Source organism: Sciurus vulgaris, assembly GCF_902686455.1.
Source record: "Sciurus vulgaris genome assembly, chromosome: 3".
Lineage (NCBI taxonomy): Eukaryota > Metazoa > Chordata > Mammalia > Rodentia > Sciuridae > Sciurus > Sciurus vulgaris.
This window is the reverse complement of record NC_136463.1, coordinates 125763852-125770709: the sequence shown is the minus strand read 5'-3', so window position 1 is coordinate 125770709 and position 6858 is coordinate 125763852. Positions and strand designations below refer to the sequence as shown.

General features: G+C 39.6%; 1 pseudogene across 1 annotated transcript; it reads left to right on the top strand.

Moving 5' to 3' along the window:
- Positions 1-2158: 2158 nt before the first annotated feature.
- LOC306656294 (ribosomal RNA small subunit methyltransferase NEP1-like) lies at positions 2159-2856 on the top strand (annotated as a pseudogene). Its single transcript has one exon. The product of its transcript is annotated as a ribosomal RNA small subunit methyltransferase NEP1-like (transcript).
- Positions 2857-6858: the final 4002 nt, after the last annotated feature.

The following is a 6858-nucleotide window of genomic DNA, read 5'->3' as shown; positions in this document are numbered from 1 at the left end:
GTGCAGACTCACAAAGGAAGGGTTGCTAAACTGATGTTGGAAAAAAAAAAAAAAAAAAAAAAACTAGAAACCATTAAACACTTAAATTTCCACTCATAGAACAAGTACAGTAATTTCACTCTGAAAATAAATATAAAATTTTAGGGGATGTAATAATTTTTGCCTAGTAAAACATTTAATATGACTGACAAAAGATATGAAAAAGAAATAGTTCTTAAGAATGTCTCATATTTGCTAACATAAGGAGCAGAAAAATTGGACAAGATTCGTGTCTAGGATTAAGGTAGAGGACTTTATGAACCAGAAAGGAAATAAGGATTTTCCTAACTTGCTGAGCATTCTGGGATGTTTGCAATGGATGATTAACAATGGTTACTGCTGGGATTTATGATGGGATTTAGGAGTGATTTTTATTTTCTACTTATTAACATGTCCATATTTCCCACAATGAACACACACTGAATGTTGTCGCAAATGAATGCCTGTCATTCGTGACAATATGGATGAACCTGAAGGACATTATGTTAAGTGAAATTATCTAGGCATAGAAAGACTACTATCCATGATTTCCCTTACATGTCAAACTCAGAATGGAAGAGTAGATTGGTGGTTATCAGAGGCTGGGGCAGAGTTGAGGGAGATGTTGGTCAAAGGCCTCAAAATTTCAATTAGACAGAAGGAAAAAGCTCAAGAACTTCACTGCACAGTGTGGTGACTACAGCTAATGACAACGTATTGTATTCTTGAAAACTGTGACAAGAGTAGATTTTTAAGCAATCTTACCACAAAAAGATAGCAAAGCAATACATATGTTAATTTGCTTGATTTAGCCATTCTATAAAGTATACATATTTCAAAAATGCCATGTATATGATATACATAATTTTTATTTACCCATTCAACTTTTTAAAATGAAAAGTTGTTTACATGCCAGTATCAATTTTCAAAGTAGATGATGGGTTATATCACCTTGTTAAAACAGAAATTAAGAAATAAGAAATAACTATTTATCTGAGAAAAAAAGTCTCTTAGAAAATGCCACCATCATACTTCAGATCTCCAGTATAAGCCACCGTGAGAGTGCAAGGAGTCGCATAAGAATGGCTGAAAGGGCCTTTCTGCTTTGCTCATTTTTAGGACCCATAACATGTTATCGGTTTCATCTATAAAACCTTAGGTTTTCTTATTTATATAAAAATTAATATTGAAAGAAAAGCTACTATGGTCACCTGGAAATTAGAGAACACACTGAAAATAAAGAGCAAAAAATTTTTTTTCTTTTTTCTTTCACAAGCAAGATCCAAATGATCTGGCTTGAACAACATCATTAAAAGGAGATAGTCACCCACACAATAAAGGTTTATTTGTGGAGGTCACTGTGTTTTATATCACTGGGCAGGGGAGCACAGGAGAAGTGTGAGGATGGAGCTGTGGTCCTTGCTACTAAGGAATGGTCTATGACCAGAGTTTTAGTATCACCTGGGAACTTGTTAATATGCAGAATCTTCGGCCCCACTCTGATTGGCTCAGTCTGAATCTTCCCTGATAACTCATATGCACATTCAGACTTTGAGAACTCCTGATCTAGTAGATGTTTGCCAATTTTGGAACAGCCTTACCTGACAGAAGAGCAAGGAGAGCAGTATCCCTCTGACATGGGGAGGGAAGTGGCTGGTGCGCTTCCACAAATTCATGCAAAAGACTGTCCAAATTGGGCAGGAGAAAATAGAGAAAGCATGGTAATTATTCATAGAAATTAACAGGACTTATGCAGAAAAACTGTATTTAAGGCACTTGTAATATTTTTTATGGTAGAATATGGCAATTAAAAACAACTTCATTTTTAACAATAAGGAACTGAAGAAATTATGGTCCTGCAAAATAGCTATTAGAAATCATGTCACAGAAGAAAGTATCAGGAGAGGCTTCGGTAACGCCAAGTGCCCACTTTCAAAACGGCAGCCGGCAGAAGTTTACGGTTCTGACGGTGCGAGATGCTAGTTAAAGACAATAGCATGACTTCCCGGCTGGCTGTAAAGAGGGCTGCTCCCAGTGATGACTTCCAACCTCGCGAGCTGCGCTTTAGGGAGAGGAGCAGGACTGGGATGCTGCGGCGCCCACGAGACCTCCACTCGGGGCAGGAAGCAAGAGCGAGGTCGTAGGCTTATTGCGGGGTTGGAAGGGGCCAGTCTAGAAACCGTCAATGTAGGAAAGACATATGAGCTACTCAACTGCGACAAGCACAAGTCCATGTTGTTGAAGAATGGACGGGATCCTGGGGAAGTGAGACCAGACATAGCCACCAGAGCTTACTGATGCTGATGGATAGTCCCCTGAATCGAGCTGGCTTGCTGCAGGTTTATATCCACACACAGAAGAATGTGCTGATTGAAGTGAACCCCCAGACTCGAATTCCCAGAACCTTTGACCACTTTTGTGGTCTCATGTGTTTTTACACAAGCTTTTACGCAAGCTCAGTGTTCGAGCAGCTAATGGTCCCCAGAAGCTTTTGAAGGTAATTAAGAATCCAGTGTCAGATCACTTCCCAGTTGGTTGTTTGAAAATTGGCACTTCTTTTTCCGTTCCAGTCATCAGTGATGTGCGATACCTGGTGCCTAGTATTGACCCCATTGTTTTTGTGGTGGGAGCCTTTGCCCATGGCAAGGTCAGTGTGGAGTACACAGAGAAGATGGCGTCCATCAGCAACTATCCTCTTTCTGCTGCCCTCACCTGTGCCAAACTTACCACAGCCTTTGAAGAAGTATGGGGGGTCATTTGATAGTAGCAGAACCTAGTTCTGAAACGAAAGACTGTTGGCATTGTAGCCCTTGACCCCATTGACTGCTGCTGCACTGAAGGCTGGAGTTTGGGGAAAACATTGCTGTGTATTTGTTCTTCTTTATCCTATAAAAACTCTTTTTGAAAAAAAAAAAAAAAGAATCAAAATATCCACACCTGATTCCATTTTCAATGAAAAAAAAAAAAAAAAAAAAAAACACATGTAGACAAGAAAAAAAAAAAAAAAACTACAAGGATGTGCTCCAATGTATTAATAGTGGTTCCAGATTTGGCATGATTTTGTTATTGTCTTGGTTGTACTTTTTCTATTTTCTGCACTAAGCAAGTATTTCTTTCGTACAAGGAGAAAAAGAGAAGTCATAACAAAGATAAGTGATCAAGACATATTTCTAGCCAGAAATAGTAGGTTTTTCTTTTAAACTCAGAATTCATTTCTACTTATGCTGATTCAGTTATAGCCAATATTCAATAACCATAGTCGCTGTACTATAGCTTGTGGCTCTAGATCCTGGTTGCATGCTACTATTGCCTGGGGAGCTTCAACCAACAAACCAAGCACCGCAAGAGTGCTTCAGCACAGGGATGTTTGAAAAGCTTCTCAGGGTTGAAATCACTGCCCAGTGTGAATGGAAGGATATTCACAATAAAATGTTTTTTCAGCACTGGGATTTGAACCCAGGGCCACATGCATGCTAGGCAAGTGTTTTACCATTGAACTACACCACCAGCCCTTCATAGTTCATTTCTGGAAACCATTACTACAACATCTGCTGTTAATGTAAAAAAGAAAAAAAAAAAAACAAAAAACTTCTCAACATTTCTAACACCAAGTGGTGGTGATGCGGTCTCCTTACACCAGCAGATTTTCCACCTCTACCAGCGCCTTTCCTCCTCTACGGCTACAAATCAAGTCCCCATGACTTCCTCCTCAGGTTCATATTTGGCTCCAGCAGCTCACAGAGAAAGACTTAACTATCATCAGTTGGTTCTAAAGCACAGTGTAAAGAATACAAATGAACAGCCCCTACAGAGGGATACAAGGCCAGGTCTATAAGGGTCCTGAGCACAGGGGCTTCTGTACTTGAGGAGTTTGGGGTACACCATCCTCCTAGCACTTGCATGCATTCATCAACCCGGAAGCTCCTCAAAACCTGTCATTGTCATGCCTGGTTTTTATGGAGGCTCCACTATGTAGGCATGACTGGGGAAATCCTTGGCCATTTGTGATTGAACTCAGTTGCCACCTTCTCTCCTCCTCAGAAGTCTAAAGTAGGCAGGGCTGAAAATTCTAACCCTCTAGTCGCATGGTTGACTATGAGTCACCCACAAAAGATGCTCCTCTCACCACTACTGCTCAGAAAATCCAAGGATTTTAGGAACGTTATGCCAAGAACTGGGGACAAAAATCACACATATATTTCTCATTATATCACAATATTACAGTTACAAAACTGTAACTAGGATATGCATCACAGGTTATCTATTACTGTACATTTTTTTGCCAGCTTTAAAGTACAATTTTTAAAGTCCTCTCAACATAATTTATTCAATGAATTTCAGCAAACATTTATTAAGCATCTAGATGATTCCATTTGAGTCTCAAAGACCCCTCTGAGTTCTATAGGAGAGAGATTATTCCATCTGTTAACAGAAGAGGCAGCTCAGGTTCCACCATCCCTGGACTCTGAAGCCAGTGCTCTTTCAGCTAACCTTGTAGTCTCTGAGATCCACAAAATGTTGCTTAGAGAAGTAATTTTTTCTAGTCTGTGGTTCTTTTTATTTATATCTCAGGCATGCTGATAATGCCCACCTCTGAGCAATAGAGAATAAGGTAATATCAGCTCAGAAATTTCTGAATACCCCTGTCTAGTCATTTTCTGAGAGGTTTAGATTCTCAAGGGTTCAGAACCTCCAAATCCTGCTCTGTAAACAGGGTAGGCAAACCAGAGCCTAAATATGGCTCTTCTCTGCTGAATATGGGTTAATTAGTAATAATGCCCTACAAAAAGAGACAACTGGAACAAGTTGTAATCTACCTACTGTCAAGTGATTCTGTTCTCTATAAAATTTTATTCTTTAGAAGACAACATTTCTCTTTGGATATTGTAAATGTTGACTTCCCCTTTTTGTGTATTTATTATTTTAAAATGTTCACATGCCTGGGGCAAAAAACGGGCGGGGGGAGAGAATGCTTTCACTAGGTATCAAAATGCTTTGGTAAATTAGTTATGATTGGTATGAAAAATTTTTAACTGAAAATGATCACAATGTTTTCCCAAATCCCACACTCAAAGAAACAACCAAACCGGATTTTGAAGACAGAACCACCCTGTCGGTGAGGAAGTCAATGGCAGCCTCGGCTACCCTCAGAGGCGACTGGTTGGCTGCCGTGGAGTTGCTGCCACCTCGTGGATATTATAGATAGTGCAGTCAATGAGGCCGCTTCAGCCGCGGCAAAGCAGCAAGTGCGGAACAGCCCAGCTGCCTCTAGTCAGTCACTTTGATAATGCTTCAGCTGAGCTTACTTATTACCTGGGAAGACAAGGGCCCGTGCAGTTTATTATGGGTTTGTGATGTTTATTAATCCACAACAGTATTGTTTTTGATAGACAACCTAGGATTAAGGCTAATAAAGGACTCTAGGAATGTGGACTTGATAATTTTGTTGGCTTGAGAACAAAGAAGAAAGTCAGCAAATAGTATCTGGATCCTTCAGTAATTACTCCATCTTATAAATTACTGTTTTCTCTTATTCCAACCCACAGTCTGTCATTCTAGAAAGTATGATATATTAATTTTGAGCTAAGCAATATCCACAGGGAGTAATCAGAGTTGGCCCTGTACAGGTGTTTTCCAATGAAAAAGGTTACCTTTGGAATTATTTATGAACAGCATCAGAATACTGAATGTTAACAAAGTGATTTTCATCTGCTTATTAAGCACCAGGAGATACATATGCACCAGAGCACCCCAATCTGACTGACATTTGAAAGGTCACAAATTTTCCAAGAGAGAATCTCCCCCACCTTCAAGGTACTGTTAACTTTCCTTCTCATCCTCTTTATTTTTTCTTTTAAATATTATTTTAAATTTGATTATTATGAAATAGGTAAGTCCTACACATTCATAAGAAAGTAAAGTATCTATCACAATGGCCCCTACCACCCAGTTTAGGAAACAAAATGTGCTCCACGTCCATAAAGATCTCTGTATCCTCTCTATCTCCTATCGCTTTATAGTCTCCCTCCTCTAGGTTAGATATTTACACTCTCATTTATTATTTCATTCTTTTATCAACGTATATGTATATGTGCACAGTCTAAAGCATTGGTTTTGCTTTAAAACCCTTTACTTAAATGGTATCTCTTTTTCTGCAACTTGAGACTCATCTATTATATTAGTTTTCTGAGACTGCCTATAACAAACTACCATGAATCTGGTGTCTTAAAACAAAAGAAATTTAATCTCTCCCCATTCACTGTGTTGGGTGGGCTGCCCTCCCTTTGAGACTCTAAGGAAGAATTTGTTCCTTGCCTTGTTGTCTCTTGTGGCTCCAGGCATTTCCCAGTTTATAATGTCATAGCTCCAATCTCTGCTTCTGTCTTCATAGGATACCTGATCTGTCTTCCTTTCCTGAAGGACTCTTGTCCCTGGATTGAGTGCTCACCCATATAATCCAGAATGATCTCATCTCAAGATCCTTAGTAATATCTAAAAAGATCCCAGACAACATGTGTTGAAGTCTGGTTTCCAGAATGTGCATATTGATGTACCCCCGCCCCCAGTCACTGGAGTACAATCCCTCCAAGCTCAGAGCTGTGATTTCCAGTTATGTAAATAAAGGGTGCTTTATGTGGTGTTGAGTCTAACACTTAGCGGGAATAGAACTGGGAGCTACAGGGTCAAAGAGTGGTGCACTGGCTGGAGAGGCAGGAAATTTGGATTCTGTAGTCAATGCTCTCTTGACACCCAAACTTCAAGCTGCTTTATCTCCCTTCCTCTTCCAAGTCACCTTACCTGGTTTAACAGTCAGGAAGATCAGTGAGAAGAAATAACCAG